Genomic DNA, 24245 nt, shown 5'->3' on the forward strand with positions numbered 1-24245 from the left:
ACTTTGCACAGTTGGTCACTCAGTGAATGGGATTAATATTCAGAAAAGTGGGTGGAGCCTACAAAAGTGACTAAAGCTTCACCTATTGCTTTTCAAGGAAATATTTAATTGCTACCATTCTTGCACTGTTAATTGCACAGGCCTCAAACCTGGTGCAGTTGGTCATTGGGTGACTGGGGTTCAAATTCAGAAAAGGGGGTGGGGCCACAAACAGCAAATCAGATTTTTTCATTTCAATGAAAATTATTGATGCCAAATACCACAAAGCTCAAAAACTTGGTAATTGAGTAATTGGCCTCGATTCATAAACAGCAGTGCGATAAAAAAAATCTTGTCGGGAAAATACCGCACTCGGTATTTTCCCGGTCTGTGTGCTAATTCATAAAGATTTCCCCAGCTGCCCTTGGAGGTCGGTAAATTACCGCAGCCCATTGAGCGGTAGAGTAGAGCAGTGTCTCGATTCTCTCTTTGCCCTGCAGAAATGAATCACACAGATGGCTCTCTCCACTGATGACTCAGACAGATGAGTCACACAGTCTTTCCCTGCCTGCTGAAATGACTCACACAGAGGGCTCTCAGGCTCTCTCCACTGATGACTCAAACAGACTTCGGCTCTCTGCACTTTGCATTCATCAGAGCTGTCAGAGCTGTCGGTAACTTGTTAAGACCTCACCAGAGGTGTCGGTAACTACCGCCAGGCTTACCGCTTGTTGCAGGCTTTATGAATTGACATTTGCTGACAATTTACTGACATGTGTTGTCGGTAACTGCAGCCAAGTCGGTAATTTATCTCCCTGATCGGTAATTACAGCTTTTCATGCGGTAACAGCCTTTATGAATTGACATTTTGCTAAGTGGTCGGTAAAGTCTGCTGTTTTCAGCATTACCGCATGAGGTAATGCTTTATGAATCAAGGCCATTGTGTGTTAGGGTTAGAAAACGTGGGTGGAGCCGACACCAGCCAAATACATACCCGGGCAACGCCGGGCAATCAACTAGTTTTGAATATATTTTTCACTAATGACCAAAAGATTAGTAATGGTTGGTGCGAATTTGCATATTATGTTCATTTAGGTTACAAACAATGTTTGCATTTTCATATAACATTTTGGCATAAAAATGTCTTATTCATGTATCTTGAGTATTCTAAGTAGACATTAAAGGAATACTTAAGTCATTTAAAAAAAATGACTTTTACTCACCTGGGGCTCCCCTCAGCCCCCTGCAGCTGAACGGTGCCCTCGCCGTGTCCCTCCGATGCGGCTGGTCTCGCCGGCGGCCACTTCCGGTTTGGCCGTCACCGGCCGACAGGCTGTGAACGCGGCTGATTATCCGCGTCCCCGGACGCAATCAGCCGCGTTCACAGCCTGTCGGCCGGTGACGGCCAAACCGGAAGTGGCCGCCGGCGAGACCAGCCGCATCGGAGGGACACGGCGAGGGCACCGTTCAGCTGCAGGGGGCTGAGGGGAGCCCCAGGTGAGTAAAAGTCATTTTTTTTAAATGACTTAAGTATTCCTTTAACTGCTATTTATGTGAAAAACATCTGTGCATTACAGAAACGTAATTTTATGTAACATTCAGAATTTATGTGATAGAATTCTGGCTGTGTATCACAACAATTTTTATGTGAAAGTTGGAATTCCACCCAATCCATGCACCAATCCTTTGTCTTTTGGTTTCACCTTTTTCCTGTTGCTACAAATTATGTTGCCTATATATTTTTCAGGCTACCCAAGAGCTTGCAGGGCAATCTGTAACTGGGTGTTTCAAGTCCTACCTGAGGCCTGGAACCCACTAGCAGCGCTTTTTCTACGCCTTTTCGGAGTGCTTATTAGGGATGGTCGCTGGATTCCGTGGAATTAAAGGGACTCCGAGCAGTGTAGAAACTATGGAAAGATGCATATCATTTTAAAGCTCTCTTTCTCCTCTTTCCAATGGTATATAAACCACCGCCCTAGGCCTTTTAGTTTTTGCTATTTTCACAATTGAAACTGCCGCGGCCGCGATTTCGATCGCGAAAATAGAGAAAACTAAAAGGTGTAGGGCAACGATTTAGGTGTCGTCAGAAAGAGAAGAAAGAGAGCTTTAACATGATATCCATCAAGCCATATTTATATTGTATTACACAGGGCGACACTTTCCCCAGTGTCAGAAGCTCCATTCTGCTGAATACAGCTGCTGACCCTAGGGAAAGTTGCCCTGTGTAATGCAATGTAACTATGGCAAGATGGATATCATTTTAAAGCTCTCTTTCTCCTCTTTCTGGCGACACCTAAATCGTCGCCCTACGCCTTTTAGTTTTCTCTATTTTTCTCTAGATTGAATTTGCGGCCGCGGCAATTTCAATCGTGAAAATAGCGAAAACTAAAAGGCGTAGGGTGGTGGTTTATATAACATTGGAAAGAAGAGAAAGAGAGCTTTAAAATGATGTGCATCTTTCCATAGTTTCTGCACTGCTCGGAGTCCCTTTAAGATTTCCGCGATTCCGGCCGGAGTTTGGTGATTCCGGTTCCGTTGCGACGGAACGGAATTGCTAAAGCACTTTGACGGAGTTTCCCGCGGAAAAATACGGAATTCCGCAGAATGCTAATTTTTTTTTCCCACCAAATGGATTTTTGCTTAAAAACAAGAATTTCTGCTCGACAGACTTACAAATCCACCCAACCTTTTCCCCTCCATCTTCCTCCTCCGGAGGATCTTTTCTTCCAGGGAAGTGAAGGATTTTTAAAGCCAGCTCACATACATTGGCTAGGATTCAAACCCAGGTCTAGCGCTTGGAAGGCAGCTCTCCTCACCACTATACCACCACCAACACTACATGCTGAAGCCAGCCTAGCATGCAGACGCGTAGCTTGGGGGGGTTGGAGTAGGACAAGTGCCCCCGGGCGCATGGTTGCCAAGGGCGCCCAGCTGCAGTGTCCTTTTTTTTTTTCTCCTTTAAAATGTATTATTTCTCCAGCGCCAGCGGCGCCGGCCGAGTCTCCCCACTCAGTGACGTCACAAGTGACGTCACACGTCATCGCCGCACCGCCGCGCAGTGTCCATAGCAGTGGGACGCTGCGCAGAGCGGCAGAGAGCAGACAGAGGCGCCGCCAGCCAGAGCCAGCCCCATCCTTCCTAGACAGCGTGGTCGGAGGCTCGGAGCCGGACTGGATAAATCAGCCAGCCCAGGGCTGCCAGGCGGAGAGGAGGACGGTGACCAGAAGCAGAGCGCACCCACACCGCACAGCACTGTCTGTATGGGGATATTGATGGTGAGTGAAGCGTGGCAGAGGGACTCTGGGGCGCTATACTGGGGCACTATACTACCTATATACTGGGCACTATACTAGCTATACTGGGGCACTACCTACCTATACTGGACACTATACTAGCTATACTGGGGAACTACCTACCTATACTGGGCATTTTACTAGCTATACTGGGGCACTACCTACCCATGCTGAGCACTATACTAGCTATACTGGGGCCCTACCTACCTATTCTGGGCACTATACGAGCTATACTGGGGCCCTACCTATACTGGGCACTATACTAGCTATACTGGGGCCCTACCTACCTATACTGGGCACTATACTAGCTATACTGGGGCCCTACCTACCTATACTGGACACTATACTAGCTATACTGGGGCACTACCTACCTATACTGGACACTATACTAGCTATACTGGGGAACTACCTACCTATACTGGGCATTTTACTAGCTATACTGGGGCACTACCTTCCCATGCTGAGCACTATACTAGCTATACTGGGGCCCTACCTACCTATTCTGGGCACTATACGAGCTATACTGGGGCCCTACCTATACTGGGCATTTTAATAGCTATACTGGGGCACTACCTACCCATACTGAGCACTATACTAGCTATACTGGGGCCCTACCTACCTATTCTGGGCACTATACGAGCTATACTAGGGCCCTACCTATACTGGGCATTTTAATAGCTATACTGGGGCACTACCTACCCATACTGAGCACTATACTAGCTATACTGGGGCCCTACCTACCTATTCTGGGCACTATACGAGCTATACTGGGGCCCTACCTATACTGGGCATTTTAATAGCTATACTGGGGCACTACCTACCCATACTGAGCACTATACTAGCTATACTGGGGCCCTACCTACCTATTCTGGGCACTATACGAGCTATACTGGGGCCCTACCTATACTGGGCATTTTAATAGCTATACTGGGGCACTACCTACCCATACTGAGCACTATACTAGCTATACTGGGGCCCTACCTACCTATTCTGGGCACTATACGAGCTATACTGGGGCCCTACCTATACTGGGCATTTTAATAGCTATACTGGGGCACTACCTACCCATACTGAGCACTATACTAGCTATACTGGGGCCCTACCTACCTATTCTGGGCACTATACGAGCTATACTGGGGCCCTATCTACCTATACTGGGCATTTTAATAGCTATACTGGGGCACTACCTACCCATACTGGGCACTATACTAGCTATACTGGGGCCCTACCTACCTATACTGGGCACTTTACTAGCTATACTGGGGCCCTACCTACCTATACTGGGCACTATACTAGCTATACTGGGGCCCTACCTACCTATACTGGGCACTATACTAGCTATACTGGGGCCCTACCTACCTATACTGGGCACTATACTAGCTATACTGGGGCCCTACCTACCTATACTGGGCACTATACTAGCTATACTGGTGCACTACCTACCCATACTGGGAACTATACGCGGCGCAGTCTTCACCTTAGGGGGCGCATTAATAGTCTTTGTCCCCGGGCACTGAAAGCCCTAGCTACGCCTCTGCTAGCATGTACCATTGTGATAGATCCAAGAGAAAAATGAGCTTGCTTAGGGATTTGTAGGATGTCAAAAGCCAACTCATATACATTGGCCAGGAATGGAACCCAGGCCTGCCGCTTGGTAGGCAGCTATCTACACCATTATACCACCAACACAACACACTGCAATGCTACATGCTGAAGACAGCCTAGCATGTACCATTATGATATATCCAAGAGAAAAATAATCTCTCTCTCGCTCTCTCTGCTCTCTCTGCTCTCTCTGCTCTCTCTCTTTTTCTCTCTCTCTCTCAGAATTCCGCTATCCACACCATTATACCACCAACACTACATGCTGATACTTCTTGGAGCAGACTTACTTCCTTCCTCCAAAAGACACACATACATCCCCATAAAACCATTCAACAGCAACTATATGCACAGTCTTTGTGGTACACAGTCTCTGTGGCTCAATCGGTTAGCGCGTTTGGCTGTTAACCGAAAGGTTGGTGGTTCAAGCCCACCCAGGCATGGCCTTGCCTTTTGTGTTCAACAGTTGTCCGAAGAGAACCCCAGATAGCCATGTAGATTCATCTCTCTCTCTCTTTCTCTCTCTCTAGTAGGGATGGTCACACGCTTTCCGCGGAATTGTATTTTCTGCAATTTTGGGTGGAAATTGGTCGTTCCATTTGGTCGGAATGGAATTGCTTTTGAGAGAGAGAGAGAGAGAGAGAGAGAGAGAGAGAGAGAGAGAGAGAGAGAGAGAGAGAGAGAGAGAGAGAGAGAGAGAGAGAGAGAGAGAGAGAGAGAGAGAGAGAGAGAGAGAGAGAGAGAGAGAGAGAGAGAGAGAAGAGAGAGAGAGAGAGAGAGAGAGAGAGAGAGAGAGAGAGAGAGAGAATTTATCTCTTGGATATATCATAATGGTACATGCTAGGCTGTCTTCAGCATGTAGCATTGTAGTGTGTTGTGTTGGTGGTATAATGGTGTGGATAGCTGCCTACCAAGTGGTAGGCCTGGGTTCAATTCCTGGCCAATGTATGTGAGTTGTCTTTTGACATCCTACAAATCCCTAAGCAAGCTCATTTTTCTCTTGGATATATCAAAATGGTACATGCTAGGCTGGCTTCAGCATGTAGTGTTGGTGGTGATATAACGGTGAGGAGAGCTGCCTTCCAAGCGCTATACCTGGGTTCAATTCCTGGCCAATGTATGTGAGCTGGCTTTTGACATCCTACAATTCCCTGGAAGACAAGATCCTCCTCCTCTGGAGGAGGAGGGAAGGCAACAAGAACCAGGGGAACAGCCAACAGGTGCTATGGGCTACCATTTAGCATAAACAAGGTTTCATTTGCGATTACTTTAATTTTTCCGCCGGAAAGCAGGATTCCGCGGAATTTCGCAAAATTCCTGCGGAAATGTCATAGCGATGGAATTTAGCACTGGCAGAATCCGTGAATTCCGGCGGAACATAATTTGCTCTTTCCGATCATCCCTAGTGCTTATGATGTGAAAAGCTTTTGCTAATGTAATGCTACTGTGAACCCATTTGAGGGATGTAATTTTAAAAAAAATCCCCCATAGCATTGCGTTAGCAAGAGCTTTAAAAATCACTGTTGCTTAGAAAACACTGCAAGTGGGTTCCAGGCCTAACAGGGCCACATTAGTCCATGCCATACACTGATTAAGACCAACCAATCCGAAACAGTCTATATGCGTGTTGGAATATTGTGGCTCTGTAATATTAACAATCTGACACATCATTGCATTCCAGCGGTTCTGGAGGTGTGGCTAGCTATCAGGGACAATAAAGGATGAATTGCATATTCAGCAGTGATGCATTGTGGGAAACATCATATGCTCACTCCAACTTGACTGTAAGGATTCCTCCTGTTGCGCATTCTGTCCATTGCGGTGGAGGTGCAAATGGACAGTTCTGGTTTGTCAGCCTGCATTTGGTTGTGCATTCGCAATGAGTCACATTGTCATTTGCAATTGCTCTCCAGTTCTGGGCAGCTCAGGATGCTGTCATCATTCCACCAATGGTTTACTACAGCTGAACTGCAGCCTGATAGCCCTGGATTTCCTGCATGCATGTTGTTGCATAGGACTGCATGCATTGATACAGATAGTCCTTCCGCTAGCAAATGGTAACCAAGCCAGCTCAGGATTGAATGATTACCATTCAGCTGTGTGGAGATTTGCATGCTTGCATCCATTGGCTGATGCCAGCATAAAAGTCTGCCTCCCCTGTTAGACCCCGCCCGTCATAGTTTCAGCTCAGTCTAATGGTGGCCACTAATGATCCAATCTTTTTCATCCAATCTTACCAAATCTATGTAGTATAAGGGTAAATTGAGTGAATATACTGAATGGATACTTCAGGCAGTTACCTTATACTACATGGAAATGGTAAGATTGGATGAAAAAGATTGGATCATTAGTGGCCACCTTAAGCTGTTACTGGGTCCTTTGACATTGTAAAATATATTCCTAGTCTTGTTACTTTCTAGTTCAGTTAACTTGTGGAGCTACGATTATATAGCTCCCACGGGGACATATATACGTACTCCTTCTAGTGCAGAGAATTTGTATTATTTGTATTGCCTAGTTAGTTCACTGTATTGCTCCAGTCCAGATCTAGCTAGTCTCCTTGCTTATGTTATATATTTGTTCATCGCCAATATATACATATTCTAGTCAGCGTTTATTATTTTCCTTGTATTCATGTTATGGTGATATATCAGTGCCGCTGATATATATGTACTAGAACTGTTGATATCCTGTGTTTAGCTAGTCAGTTTTTAGCACGTTTCGGTAGGTTGCGCTTAGCGTATTCACCCGTGGTTAGCTAGCATAGTCCTTGCAAGGTAGCCATTGCGGTGGTTGCTATTGGCTACCTCACTCCTGTCTGTTTTATATCGGTCTGAATGTTTGCTATCGCAAGAGCAGCGCAACATCGCACTGCGCTGCCTATTGCATCTTATCAGAAGCCCAGAGCTGCAGTTTCTCTGGGCAGCCTGTGTAGCCTCTTCCATTATCCAGCTCTTAGCTGTAACATTACGGGCGGCAGCCGCGGCGAACAGCACTGCCGCCGCACCTACCGCCGTGTCCCTGCCCATTCCTCCGGCATCTAGGACGCCGAGGACGGGACTGTCAGTAGCTCACAGGGTCGCTGTCGAGTGCGGGCGCGCGCACAGACAGGACCTATATGCCAGGAGGAGGCTCGTCAGCTGACCGCTGGTCGGCTGACGTCAGAGGAGTCTCACGGCGCCCCGGATTGGCTGACTGCAGGGGGCGTGCCAGTGAGGTCTCCTCTGCTTCTTAAGCCTCCGGGCTTCATTCAGGCGCTGTCTGCTGTCGTGAATACTTACGTGTTAGCGCTCAGACCTTAGACTAGGAGATTGTTATATTGTTATTGACTATCTGTACTGTATATGATTCTGGCTATACTCTGACCTTGCATTTGCTCACTGATTCTGTACTTCTGCCTATCTGACTTGTTGCTGAACCTCTGCCTGTTTATCCGTTATCCTTTTGCCTCACGATTCTGTCCTGATACTTACCTCTCTGTTGCCGAACTTAGCCTGTCTGACCACTCTGCCCTCACCAGTGGGCCTAGCCTCTGGTGAGGGATTCTTAGTATAGAATCACCTGCTCCTCAGGTGATCACTAGCCTGCAGTACAGTCTTAATCACCTGCTCCTCAGGTGATCATTAGTTGCAGTATTGTTTGTATCACCTGCTTCTCAGGTGTCCACTAGGCTGCAGTACGGTCTTAATCACCTGCTCCTCAGGTGATCACTAGACTGCAGTACAGTCTGAATCACCCGCTCCTCGGGAGATTCTCTCTCTTCAGTATCAGTATCTCTACCTTGCTGGGGCTAGTACGCTATTATACAGTCAGTGTACTGATTGTACCTCACCAGCCCCTCTGGTGAGGTCTGGTCAAACTATTGAGTTACGGTGGCACTAATCACTACTCACACAGTCTGTATTAGCTATACTAGTATTATTGGTGATTCTGCAGATCACCTAATAATCTGGTATAGTGTCTGCATTATTGGTGATTCTGCAGATCACCATATAATCAGACATCTGAGTTATAACACCCAACCGTTACATTAGCCTTGTTGTGCTGGGTGGTCAGACAATATGCCCCCTCCCCCCCCCCCCAGCATTACACTGACTAATTGCAAATACCTTGTGTTTTAAGAAGGGAAATTTCTGTTTTGCTTGTATCCACTTTACCGTTCACATGTTAACTACCTGTCTGTGCAATCTTTTGTATACTAATAATAATAATATACATTATTATTATTGTTGTTGTTGTTGTTGTTATTATTGTTATTATTATTACAATCAGTATTACTTCTCCAACGAACACAATTTTCTGTACTGACCTTCATTTATAACTCTGCCCCTCAAGTCGTCAGCCATTTTCTCTGGTTAGATCTTCAGGCAGATTTCATTACCTATAAGTTAAAAAAACCCAAAACCAAAATCAATATAAATCAATATAACAAGCAAATAATCAAAACATCAAAATATAGCAACAATTAATACCTAATTATTTTTATATTGTTCTATTCATATATAACTATCTGCTCTTAAAGGGGAACTGAAGTGAGAAGTATACAGAGGCTGCCATATTTATTTCCTTTTAATCAATACTAGTTTCCTGGCAGCCCTGCTGGTCTATTTCTCTGCAGTAGTATCTGAATAACACCAGAAACAAGCATGCAGCTAGTCTTGTCAGATCTGACTTTAAAGTCTGAAACACCCGATCTGCTGCATGCTTGTTCAGGGGCTATGGCTAATCGTATTAGAGGCAGAGGATCAGCAGGGCTGCCAGGCAACTGGCAACAAAGGAAATAGACATGGCAGCCTCCATATACCTCTATCTTCAGTTCCCCTTTAAGAGCAGACAAACAAATAAATTAAACTTCAATTTCACTTTAAATATCCTTTTGCAATATAGACAGGACATACTTTGAAAAATTACATGATCAGAGAAAACTAACCTTAGTCTGTACATCAGAACAGTCAGTACCTACTAAGACCAGGTAAGAAACATATGGAGGATGCCATATTTATTTCCTTTTAAACAATAACAGTTGCCCAGCTGTATTTCTCATCTTTCTGCCTAGCACTACCTGAATCACACACCTGAGACAAGCATGCAGCTAAACTTGTCAGATTTTTGTCAGAAATATCTGAGTGATCATGCTTGTTCAGGGCCTATGGCTAAAAGTATGAAAAGCACAGGATCAGCAGAACAGCCAGGCAATGTGCATTGTTTAAAAGGAAATTGTGGACATGTGTATTTAGCAATATCAGTCTATTATGTGTATATCTTTTAGGTAAGATGCATTACCAGCTATAATGCGGTGTGCAGCAGGGGTGCTCGGATACCCCTTTTCAAAATCCGGGTTGACCCGGATCCGGATACCCAGATATCTGGATCCAGACCGGATATCCGGATCCGAACTGTTGGGTATCCAAATAGACTCAGGTATCCGACCCTACTATCCGGGGTGTCTGGGCAAATTCGGATATTCGGGTACAAAACCCGGAAGTGGCCCTTTAAATTGCTTTAAAAACCTTTTTGAGGAAAAATGAGGCATGTAGCATCATTACTTTTTAAAGGGAAACAATAATTGATGCGGTGGGGACTTAAAATCACACAAAAAGCAAACAAAAAAAATTGCTGTCAATTAACATCAGGACTAGGTTCCAGACAGCGGTCGTGCAGCCCACATTGGCTATCATTCATAGAGCATTCCTGCATGCGGCAATGCTAAAAACAGCCGACTTTACCGAGCACTGAGCAAAATGTGTATTCATAAAGGTTCTTTCCGCATGCGAAGCTGACTTTTCGAGTTGAGCGATAAATTACCGCATTGTGCGGTTATTCTATGCGGAAATGTAACTAAATGTCAATTCATAAAAACTAACGCCGGCGGTATGCGGACGGGGATTACCGCTCCCCTGGATGTAGCGATAAGCATGCGGAATACATTGCAGTGAATGGGACAGACCTCCCAAGCAGCAACAGACAGAACACCGCATGGAGGGACTCGGCCAGCTTCTCCTGTTTCCGCATGCCTACCGACAGCCCACCGCCAGCCTACAGCGGGATATCTCCGCACTCCTATCGCAACAGGCAACATTTTTATGAATGACCACCCAGAAAGCTGAAATACCGACAGCGGTATTTTCCCGCACTGACTTCGGGTACCGACAACACTTTTATGAATGATAGCCTTTGTGTCCAAAGTCCAAAGTGCAAAGTGCCACATGCAAAGTGCAAAACACGTGCAAAGTGCCATGTGCAAACACAGGCAAAGTACCACGTGCAAACACAGGTAAAGTACCACGTGCAAACACATGCAAAGTGCAAAGTGCTACGTGCAAAGTGCCACATGCAAACACGTCCAAAGTGCAAAGTACCATGTGCAAACACGTGTAAAGTGCAAAACACGTGCAAAGTGCCATGTGCAAACACAGGCAAAGTACCACATGCAAACACATGCAAAGTGCAAAGTGCTAAGTGCAAAGTGCCACGTGCAAAGTGCCAAGTGCAAAGTGCAAAACACGTGCAAAATGCAAAGTGCCATGTGCAAAGTGCAAAGTGCCACGTGCAAACACGTGCAAAGTGCAAAGTACCACGTGCCAAGTGCAAAGTGCAAAACACGTGCAAAATGCAAAGTGCCACATGCAAAGTGCCAAGTGCAAAGTGCCATGCGCAAATGTGTGCAAAGTGCCACGTGCAAAGTGCCACGTGCAAACACGTGCAAAGTGCCACGTGCAAACACGTGCAAAGTACAAAGTGCCACGTGCAAACATGTGCAAAGTGCCACATGCAAACATGTGCAAAGTGCCACATGCAAAGTGCCAAATGCACCTGGCACTTTGCACATGGCACTTTGCACCTGGCACTTTGCACGTGGCACTTTGCACTTTGCATGTTTTTGCACGTGGCACTTTGCATGTGTTTGCATGTGGCACTTAACACTTTGCACGTTGCACTTTGCACGTTTTTGCACATGGCACTTTGCACTTTGCACATGTTTGCACGTGGCACTTTGCACGTGGGAGACAGCAGCCGGTCTGGTGTGTGCACAGCACACACACAGACACATAGCGCTGCAGCAGCACTGCAGCAAACACTCTAAATGTCACACTATGACATCAATCAAGCTAACGATTTAACTATAGTGTAGTGATAGTGAAGGGGTTAATCACTGAACAGCTTATCACTGTGTACAGCCCGTGGCCCAGCAGCACTGCAGCACACACTCTAACTGTCACACTATGAGACATCAATCAAGCTAATTAACAATTTAACTATAGAGTAGTGAAGAAGTTAATCAATGAACAGCTTTAGGTTTATAACTGTGTACAGCCCTTTGTAGGCCACCAGCACTGGAGCATGTCTCTCAGTGTGCATTCAGCAAGCCAGGATGATCTGTCTCATCATAGCAGCCCTCCTTATTATACAGGGGGGCTGGCCAGTGTTCCTTTCTGTGATTGGGTGCCAGGGCTTAGGCTGAGAGGCCTCTAATTGGCTCAATGAGGTCATAAAATCATTGACTGACCGATACACAGCATTCACCCCGCCTCTGGGTGCAACTTTAGAAACAGTGGTGGGTTGAAATTTCGCATAGAAATTCGCAATTACGCATGGAAATCGTAATGTGACATTTCAGGGAAAATCGTAATTAATTTTGTATGTGATAGCAATATTTCAAAATTTCACGTAATTTTTTGTGAAATTGCGTGAAAATTTGTGCCAAATTTAGCATTTAATAGTACAGCCCCCAAAAATAAAGCAGTGTGAAGCAAGCACCCATGGGAGGAAAAGCAGGAGGATGTGCTAAGACCCGCAGTGTCTCTGCATACTCCGACACTCCAACGTCCTGTATCAGCAATCGAGTCAGCACCATCCAGTAGTAATAAAGCTCTTTATTGATAAAACGACATAGCAAGCGTTACAGCAACAGCAGCGCTGTTTCGGTCCGCAGACCTTTCTCAAGCTGTATCAGGCATTGTTATACCATCTAACACCTCTACTACGTTTATATAGCTCCCTCCCAACGTGAACACCAATCACAGGCAGAGTCCTTCAGCCAATAGAACTTGCACAGTGGTCAAACGGACCACATAGAGAACTGCCAAACTTAATATGCAAAAATTAAGGCATCCCATAATATGCAGCATACGTTACTCCCCCCTACTGAGCGGACCAGAGTGAAAACCGCTCATCTATATGCAAATGTATGCGCATACTACTTACCAGCCGCCCTCAGCGAGATCTGTTCGGCGTGTGAATTCAACCAAGTCGCTTCCTGTATCAAAGGACGTCATCATGACGTCCAGTCACATGTGTTGGCGTCTCCAGGGGGCGTCAACTAGACGCTCTCAGTTCCCATGGTGACTCCCAGCGCCCGTATCCGGCTATTAAACAAGTGTAGCCGGCCAAGCCACTTCCTGCATCCACGGACGTCACCATGACGTCCAATCACATGTGTCAGCGTCATCAGGGGGCGTCTACCAGACGCTCTCAGTTCCCATAGTAACTTACAGCGCCTGTGTCCGGCTAATTACCTGGCACACTGCGCATCTGTATACCATCCGATCTCTCTGATCAGATAATATACACTTAACACTCACCAACAGGATCTCGCCATAGACTTCTGGACTTCTAAAACAGATCAAAGGCAGTGTGAAAACGCTACTTTGGCTTATAAGGACAATGCCTTGTGGTTAGATCTGAAGAAAAAAAGGGAAAAAAAGAAAAAATTAAAAAAAGAGAAGAAAAGAAATTAGAAAATTATATCAGGGGCGGACATACGGCCGTGCAGGCCGTGCCGCCGCACGAGGGCCCCTGAAGTTCCGTTTTCTTCAGGGGCCCATGGCATTAAGTACTTTTTTTTTTTTAATATTTTTTTTTTTTATTATTATTTTATTCCCGGGGGCCCCCCGACTCCTATCCTCCCTCCCTCCCTCACCTCGGGGGCCCCCTCCCGATATGCGCGGCGGGAGAGCGAGCGAGCGGCAAATGCAGGAAGGGCTCTCCAGGCATCCGCTAGAGGCCCAGCCGCTTGGTCTCCAATATGTCTCCAGTTGGAGACATATTGGAGACTCAGCGGCTGGGCCTCTAGCGGATGCCTGGAGAGCCCTGAAGACTTCCTGCATTTGCCGCTCACTCTCCCGCCGCGCATATCGGGAGGGGGCCCCCCGAGGTGAGGAAGGAAGGGAGGGAGGGAGGATAGGAGTCGGGCCCCCCACCCGGATAGCTACCCACCCGGCTACCTACCCACCCGGCTACCTACCTACCCACCCGACTACCTAACCACCCACCCGGCTACCTACCCACCCACCAGGCTTCCTACCTAACCACCCACCCAACTACCTAACCACCCACCCGGCTACCTACCCACCCACCAGGCTTCCTACCTAACCACCCACTCAACTACCTGACCACCCACCCGGCTACCTACCCACCCGGCTACCTACCCACCCGGCTACCTACCTACCTACCCGGCTACCTACCTAACCACCCACCCGGCTACCTACCTAACCACCCACCCGGCTACCTACCGGGCTAGTTACCAACCCACCCACCAGGCTACCTACCCACCCACCCGGCTACCCGGCTACCTACCTAACCACCCACCCGGCTACCTACCTAACCACCCACCTGGCTACCTACCTAACCACCCACCCGGCTACCTACCGGGCTAGTTACCAACCCACCCACCAGGTTACCTACCCACCCACCAGGCTACCTACCTACCCACCCACCAGGCTACCTACCCACCCACCAGGCTTCCTACCTACCCACCCGGCTACCTACCTACCCACCAGGCTACCTACCCACCCACCAGGCTACCTACCTACCCACCCACCAGGCTACCTACCCACCCACCAGGCTTCCTACCTACCCACCCGGCTACCTACCTACCCACCCGGCTACCTACCCACCCACCAGGCTTCCTACCTACCCACCCGGCTACCTACCTAACCACCCACCCGGCTACCTACCTACCCACCCACCCGGCTACCCACCCACCAGGCTTCCTACCTAACCACCCACCCGGCTACCTACCTAACCACCCACCCGGCTACCTACCGGGCTAGTTACCAGCCCACCCACCAGGCTACCTACCCACCCACCCGGCTACCCACGCACCCACCAGGCTACCTACCTACCCACCCACCGGGCTACCTACCTACCTACCGGGCTAGTTACCCACCCACCCACCAGGCTACCTACCCACCCGGCTACCTACCCACCCACCCACCAGGCTACCTACCCACCCACTCAACCAGGCTACCAACCCACCCACCCACTCACCCACCCACTAGGCTACCTATCCACCCAACCACCCATGGGAGCTGCGCGCCGGATGGAGGCTGGGACAGGAGGTCTGCTGCTGCAGGTGAGTAAATGTTTTTGTTTTATTTATATTAGCAGGTGTATGTTCTGGGCAGGTCTGCCACATGATTGCATGTATTTTCTTCGCAAATCTGCCGACATGATTGCATGTATTTTCTGGGCATATCTGCCGACATGATTGCACGTATTTTCTGGGCATATCTGCCGACTTGTTTGCACGTATTTTCTGGGCATATCTGCCGACTTGATTGCATGTATTTTCTGGGCATATCTGCCGACTTGTTTGCACGTATTTTCTGGGCATATCTGCCGACTTGTTTGCACGTATTTTCTGGGCATATCTGCCGACTTGATTGCACGTATTTTCTGGGCATATCTGCCGACTTGATTGCACATATTTTCTGGGCATATCTGCCGACATGATTGCACGTATTTTCTGGGCATATCTGCCGACATGATTGCACGTATTTTCTGGGCATATATGTGTATTTTCTTGAGAAAACCTGCACAATTATGTGAATTTTCTGGGGAAAGGGTCACCAAAACTTGGGCCCACTGTCTTTGCGTTGCACTTTTCAAGGGAACCTGAGGTGAGAATAATATTGAGGCTGCCATATTTCTCTCCTTTTAAGCAATACCAGTTGCCTGGCTGCCGTGCTGGTCCTCTGCCTCTTATTCTTTCAACCATAGACCCTGAACAAGCATGCAGCAGGTCAGGGGTTTCTGACAATATTGTCAGAACTGAGAAGATTAGCTGCATGCTTGTTGCTGGTGTAATTCAGTTTATTACTGCAGCCAAATAGATCAGCAGGGCCGCCAGGCAACTAGTATTGTTTAAAAGGAAATAAACCCTCACCCCGGGTTCGCTTTAAGTTACAGTTAGCTCCGCCCTCATCCGGTCATTGCCACGCCCATTTTTTTGCCGCGGCGCTACGCGCCGCAGGTTCTGTCCACTAATTTTTGCCGCGGCGCGCTTCGCGCGCCGCAGGTTGTAGCCACGCCCATATTTTGCCGCGGCGCGCTACGCGCGCCGCAGGTCATAGGGGGCCCACAATTACAATTTTGCACAGGGGCCCACTGCTGGCTGTGTCCGCCACTGAATTATATACAACAGTAAATACAATATTAACATATCAGACCACTCCCCACACATTAGAGAATACTATATAAGACTCATCCTCATTAAATACATGGCAAAAGGTCATAATCCTTGTTGAGGCCCCCCCTCCCCACTGTCCCCAATTTGCGGATCCATCCTGCTTCTCTGATAAGTAATGACTTATGTCTATCACCTCTCCTGGGATGCCTAGGTACATGGTCAATTACTTGCACTCTCAATTGAGTGACCGAATGACCATGCTCCTTAAAATGTTTAGAGACTGCCTGTTCCTCATCCCCCCCTCGAATCGCACTTTTATGTGAAGCAATTCTGTCCTTTAGTGGCTGGGTTGTTTTTCCTACATACCCCAGTCCACACGGACACTTTAACAAATACACAACATAAGTTGAATCGCAATTGTAATACCCTTTTATATAGAATTTCCGTCCACTAGAGGGATGAGTAAAGCAGTCTCCCTTAGAAATCAAACTGCACATGTGACACCGTAAACACGGAAAGGTGCCATTTCTTGCACTTTTCTCTCGAGGTTGTTCATAAGTTTGTACAACCTTATCTCTAATAGTTGGTGGACGTCTGAAAGATAATAGGGGAGGCTGTCTAAACTCCTCTATATGTGGGAAAGCATCCTGCAATAATTTCCAATGTTTCCTAACTACCCTACCAATTTGATCACTCCAACTATTGTATGTGGTAACTAATGGAATTCTAGGACCACCCATTTTTCTATTACCAGATTTCTGTCTCTTTTTACATATCTCTTCTGGGTAACCCCTTCTTTTAAATTTACTCCTCATCTGTTCTACTCTTTCACTCCGCCTCTGAGGATCTACCACCAGTCTTTCCACTCTATCAATTTGCCCACTAGGGATATTATCCCTAATATGTTTGGGATGAAAGCTCCCATATTCCAAAATAGAGTTTCTATCTGTCGGTTTGGTGTACAGGTCCGTGAGAAATCTGTCACCTGACCTGTACACCAAAGTATCAAGAAACGGCACCTCATCAGTTGCCACATGTGCAGTCAAAACAATGGAAGGACATCGTCCCCTCAATTCCTCAATAAAATCCTCCAGGGTCGAATGTGGCCCCGCCCACACGCAAAACACGTCATCAATGTACCTCCACCAGCATTTGGCATGCTGGCGGAAAAGTACACTATTATACACAAAGGCCTCTTCAAATTGACCCATAAACAAATTTGCGTAGGACGGAGCCACATTCGACCCCATAGCTGTCCCTCTACACTGTACATAAAATTGGCCCTCAAATAGGAAATAATTCTCTTGAAGGTTAATACGAAGCAATGAAACCACAAATCTCCTTTGAGGAGTAGACAAATCTGATCGGGTCATGAGGTACCATTCAACAGCCTCTACACCCCCATCATGTGGGATGGAGGTGTAGAGGCTTTCTACATCCAATGTCACCAGCAAAGACTCGCTAGAAATTGCTGTTAAATTGTTTAATTTGTCAATAAACATATTCGTGTCCCTCAAATAAGAATCTATACATTGAACCATTGGCTGAAGCAATTTGTCAATAAACTGAGCTATTGGGACAAATACAGAGTCCACCCCTGAAACAATAGGTCTTCCAGGAGGAGCCGTGAGACTTTTGTGAATCTTAGGCAAGGTATATAATATTGGAGTCCTCGGATTGTCCTTTACCAAAAAACTTGCACAATCCTGATCAATAACTTCTTTTTCTACAGCCTCATCCACCAGTGATTTAATTAATCTCTGGATCCTAAACAGAGGGTCAACTTCGACTCTCCTATAGACTGCTTCTTGTGCCAATTGTTGTAAAATCTCTTGCCTATAATAATCTGCGTCTAAAACTACAACCGCTCCTCCTTTGTCTGCTGGTCTCACTACGATTAATTTGTTGTCCTGTAAATTTTTAATTGCCGTACGTTCTCCACTGGTTAAATTTGGTGTAACATGGAAGTTCCTTTTATTGTATTCCAGCTCCAGATTATGTAACTCCATATTAACTCTAGAGATATAAGTGTCAATCACAGGATGACTTGGTGGATTGAACACACTTTTATTGCGCAACCCTAAAGGCCTCAGAGTAAGTTCCTGTTCCTCTCTAATTTCCTTAGTTACTGGCCAAGGGGGCAGTGAAGCAAAATATTGCTTTAACTCGATATTTCTAAAAAAACGGCATAAATCAAGATCTACTTTGAAAAAATCAGGACCTATAGTGGGACAAAAGCCTAGTCCATGGTTCAATACTCGTTTTTCATCTTCCGTTAACACATACTGGGATAAATTCACCACTAATTGTTGTTCCGTTGTGTTTTCTGTCTTAGATTCATTTTGTTTGTCATGGCGTTGTCGGATCTGTTTTTGCTTTTTTTGCTGGTACCTCTTTCCTCCTCTTCTTGGTCTCTTATTGGAGCCGGGGAGGAGTCCCTCGACGAGGGTAAAAAATCCGATGAGGATGCATTGCCACCAGTAGGTTGTCGGGGCATTTTGCCGCGTCTGGGAAGTGGGATGCGTCCTCTCCTTTTGACGCTGAACCCTTCCTTCTGCCACACATAAACGTAACCATTGGAATAGTCAGACAAATCACGGTGGTATTTGGATCTTTTGGTGTCTTCAACACTCTTCCTATATTTATCCATCTTATCTTTCAACGTGATGCGCAGTGTGCCAGGTAATTAGCCGGACACAGGCGCTGTAAGTTACTATGGGAACTGAGAGCGTCTGGTAGACGCCCCCTGATGACGCTGACACATGTGATTGGACGTCATGGTGACGTCCGTGGATGCAGGAAGTGGCTTGGCCGGCTACACTTGTTTAATAGCCGGATACGGGCGCTGGGAGTCACCATGGGAACTGAGAGTGTCTAGTTGACACCCCCTGGAGACGCCAACACATGTGACTGGACGTCATGATGACGTCCTTTGATACAGGAAGCGACTTGGTTGAATTCACACGCCGAACAGATCTCGCTGAGGGCGGCTGGTAAGTAGTATGCACATACATTTGCATATAGATGAGCGGTTTTCACTCTGGTCCGCTCAGTAGGGGGGAGTAACGTATGCTGCATATTATGGGATGCCTTAATTTTTGCATATTAAGTTTGGCAGTTCTCTATGTGGTCCGTTTGACCACTGTGCAAGTTCTATTGGCTGAAGGACTCTGCCTGTGATTGGTGTTCACGTTGGGAGGGAGCTATATAAACGTAGTAGAGGTGTTAGATGGTATAACAATGCCTGATACAGCTTGAGAAAGGTCTGCGGACCGAAACAGCGCTGCTGTTGCTGTAACGCTTGCTATGTCGTTTTATCAATAAAGAGCTTTATTACTACTGGATGGTGCTGACTCGATTGCTGATATAGTACAGCCCCCATGCATGCTATGGCTACCAAAATTGCTACATATGTTAAGGAGAATAGTGGGTACAAGTAAAAAACACAACGAAAACCCTCCACCAGCGTATAATTTTGGGAAACCCAGGCTAGGTGCTATGCACCCACAGAGGGCAATTCCCACCGGCAGATGGCGCTGCGGAGTGCAGGCGAACACCGCCGCTGCACAGCCACAGATGTCAGATGGGAATTGTACAGAACCCGATAAACGGGGCTGAAGAGCCCTTAAAGAGAAAAAGCACAGGGACAGGATGTATGTATGTGCACCAAACTAGCCGCCACCCATCGACAGTGAACACACAACAGCGGAAACAAAGTGGGAACGCAATCGCAAAATTGGTGATTGCCGATAGAGACACAAGACAGAGCAGGACAGCGCACAAGGGTAGCAAAGGCACAGAAAATCATACAAAGAGAAAGATAAGGAAAATAACAAACGCTAGCTGAACGCGAACACCGCACTCATTCGCAACAGTGCACGCGTTCGTGCGCGGTCTCCGCGTGTTACGCACAACAGAGACAAGCACGCCTAACTAACCAAAGACAGACAAACACGAAACAGAGAACGCGAGCGCTTGCTTAATGGTTACCTCACCGAGCCTACAGCAAGCGTTCGTATCAGACAAGACAGACACACGAAAACAGGGACAAGTGAGAGATAGGATCCACAGCACTAGCGAAAGTGGCTAGTGCGACCCAGGTACAGAGTAGCAGAACAGAAGGATCCACAGCACTAGCGGAAAGTGGCTAGCGCGATCCCAGGAGACAGAACAGAAGGATCCACAGCGCTAGCGAAAAGTGGCTAGCGCGATCCCAGGAGACAGAACAGAAGGATCCACAGCGCTAGCGAAAAGTGGCTAGCGCGATCCCAGGAGACAGAACAGAAGGATCCACAGCACTAGCGCTAGGGCGAGTGCGATCCAAACACACGGCAGACAAAACAGATGAGGTAGGCAGAAACAACCGCTGTTCCAACCTACACTCCAGACTCAATCAGAAGGATCCACAGCCGCTAACGCTAGGGCTTGTGCGATCCAAACACAAGACAGACGGAACAGGCAAAACAGATAATTCAATCCTACCTGCACTAGGGAAACTGCCTAGTGCATTCCCACGAATTACACGAAGATAACTTTAACAAACGGGAATGGCTGACACTCCAGGAGTGTCCATCAGGAACAGACCATGAAAGGGAAATGTCCAGCAAAGCATTCTGGGAGCAGAATGCTTTTATAGTGTCAGTCATCAAAAGAAGGCAGGTAAGGGATTTGCATGACTAATGTATGCAAATTCCTCAGCAACACAAGCTGCACAACTGACAGAAGGTCTCTCTTAAAGAGACCTGCAGAATGCAGACGTGAACAGTGGTCAAAACGCTGCCTGTCTGCACAGGCAGCTGAGCAGATTCTCACATTCAGAAAGACATTGCAGTTTTTGAGAAAATTGATTTTAAATATGCAAAGAAAAAGGGTTTTTAAACTGTCACTTCCATGTATGGGGGGCTTTGCTATTCACTGCTAAAGTCGGCACGAAATTACACGAAAATTATGCTAAATTACAAATCACTATACGAAATCACTTGAATTTAAAGCGTAAATGTGAAAATTTATGTGAAATTCTACATAATTGTAATAAGCTGATTACGATCATCACTGTTTAGAAGTACCGTATATTCCAGCGTATAAGACGACTTTGTAACACCTTAAAATCTTCTGAAAAGTCAGGGGTTGTCTTATACGCCGGGTGGCACTCCAAACTGATGAATGCTGGAATACGGAATTAGCCGATCGATTGCCTACCTATTGGTGCAGCAGCGGGGGGAGGTTGCACATGAAAAAATCCTTTAGCCAAAGCTTCCTGCACCATTAACATCATGCGAGCAGCCGCTCGCACGGGTAACACAGTAGCTTCCTGGTTCGGGGATCACATGACCGATGATGCGCACGCTGGTGACGTATGCATTCAGGATGTAGATTGCCGGAGGAGGCACTCACTTCGCGCACTTGCGCTGGAGCGCACCAGTCAGCGGTAATTGCGTTGGAGCGCACAAGTCATGTGACACAAAATCAGGAAGCTGCTCTGCTACTCACGCAAGCGGCTGCTGGCATAATGCTAATGCTTGTGCAGGAAACGTTGACTGTAAACGGATTTTTCTTTCCCCAATGGCTCCAGCACCGGTATGTGTAATAGCTAATGTGTAGGGATAACAGCATTGCCAGTATGTGTCATTTTGAAGTGTCGAGGGTGTTTACAAGGGTGTATCATGTTAAGTGCAGAGGGTGTTTAAAGGGTGTAAAAGAGGGGTGGTCTTTATACGGCGAGTATACTTCAAACTCTATATTTTAAGTGGCAAAGTTGGGGGGTCGTTTTATACGCCCAGTCGCCTTATACGCCGGAATATATGGTACTCTGTTTTTGCATAGTTCAGATGGTTGAACAAAAGTAGCTTCAGGTCATTTCCCTGTCTAGAAATGTGGTGGAAAGCAATTTAATTATTTGTAACCCTGCTCTCTGATGGATGGTACATACTGTAGAACACTGGAAAATCTTTGCGTAGAGTTGAGCTGTGAGAGGTGTGACTGATGAGCACATTTGTAACAATACTGATGACTGAAGGCGTTCTGTGACCTCTGCTACCCAATAAAGTTGGCCCGTACTGTTCGCGGGTGAACAGTATTCTGCGAACATCGGTTGTTTGCATTTTTGCAAATTGCGAACATTTTGCGTGTTCGATTCGCCCCATACATCGTCATTGAGCTAAACTTTGACCCCTTACCTCACAGTCAGCAGACACATGGCAGCCAATCAGCTAGCAACCCTTCCTGGACCCCCCACCCCCCTATCAAAAAGCAGGAGTGGTGGCCACATTGGATTAATTCTCTGCTGGTTGCTGACTGTTTGCTAGAGCATGGTCAGACTTGCTGCAGATAGGTAGGGAAAGCATTAGCTAGGCCTGTTGTAACAATGTGTGGTGTTTGGTGCACACTCAGAGTATTCAGATTACTGGTGACCCGCAGTATCACCAACAATGCTGATATATCCGATTATGTGGTGATCTGCGGAATCACCAATAATGCAGATATTTATACGTAACTCTGGATACCGGGTATAACGACAGTGGAAAACCCACCACACTGATATCTTTAAGAGGACTGGCTACCTCTAAAAGAGAACGCAGTGTGTGCGATTCTGCGACTAGATGATGTAACGCTAGAATCGCGTTCCCCAGCAGCAAGGATATACTGGGGAACCACTGAGACCTCCGCAAGGAGGGTTTCAGCAGAATAAACCCTTTAGTGGGAGAACCACTTAAGGGAGCAAAGTCAGAAGGAAACGGTTCGGTAACCAGCTGGCTGCGAGGTACCAAATCGTGAAACAAAGGGCAGAGTCAGAAATCTAGCCAAGGTCAGTAACGGAAATCAGATAGGTGGAGGTACAAAGTCAGAAAGCCGAACTCGTAGAAAATAGACAAGCAGAGGTTCGGCAACAGGAGGAAAAGGCACAGATAACAATAGTGCATGCGAATATATTGGCCAAAAACCAATATATGTCGCAGATCAAGAAAGTAACAAATCTGACTGTTGTGGGCTAGTTACGGCAAGCCGCACTTGACCCACGATGGTACTGACTGTCAGATCGCTATCTGGCTGACTATAAGATCAACTGACTGGCTGACTATAAGGGCCCTTTTCCACTAGGGCGTTTGCGACTGCTTAATCGCAAAACCGCAAACCGCTAGTGATTTTAAAATCGCTACGGTTTGCTTTTTAACATAGGAATCGCGGTAGGTAATTTCCACTACCGCGATTCGGTTTTTACTTGATCGCGATCGCGCCGCGGAGCGACTTTTGCCGCGATTTTGCTATGCAGTGCATAGCATAGCAAAATCGCGGCCGCAAACGTCGGGAAATCGCCGGTAAATTTTTAGCTTTTCGATTCAGCAATCGCTAGCGTTCAGCGTGAACGCTAGCGATTGCTAGTGGAAAAGGGCCCTAAAAGAGATCAGGTCACATACAGATATACAATAATCAGGAAACCAACAAAGACTGACTGATGAGAGACAGGAGCCTTGCTCCAGCTAGGACTGTCTCTCTCGGATCTAGCTAAGGTCTGAGGGCTATCACAAAGTAACGCTTACTGCAGACAACCTGCAACTGACAGAATGCCTGCTTTTATACTGTGCTGGGCTCCAACAGCCCGCCCAGCCAATCAGCCAATCACAGCACAGCTCAAGGACCTTACTGAGGTCAGCTGACTCTCCTTCTAAGAGTATAAAAGGCTCTATTGCACACGCGCGCAGCCCCTACGGGGTCCAGACTGGATTGAGGATAGCTTTGGTGTGTGACAGGCCCTGAGGCCTGTGAGGGAAGAACCGTACCACAGCCTCAACGTAAAGTACGCCGAGAGGCCTGTGACCGAACGGTGGATCGCACTGCTGATGCGGACGTTTCTCCGCATTCCGCATGCGACCCTGCGGTGGATGGTGCCGCTGATGCGGACGCGGACAAACCTCCGCGTTCCGCTTGCTGAATGCGGTCAGGCTGTCGTCTTATGACACCTG

The sequence above is a fragment of the Hyperolius riggenbachi genome, unplaced genomic scaffold (genome assembly GCF_040937935.1).
Source record: "Hyperolius riggenbachi isolate aHypRig1 unplaced genomic scaffold, aHypRig1.pri scaffold_204, whole genome shotgun sequence".
NCBI lineage: Eukaryota > Metazoa > Chordata > Amphibia > Anura > Hyperoliidae > Hyperolius > Hyperolius riggenbachi.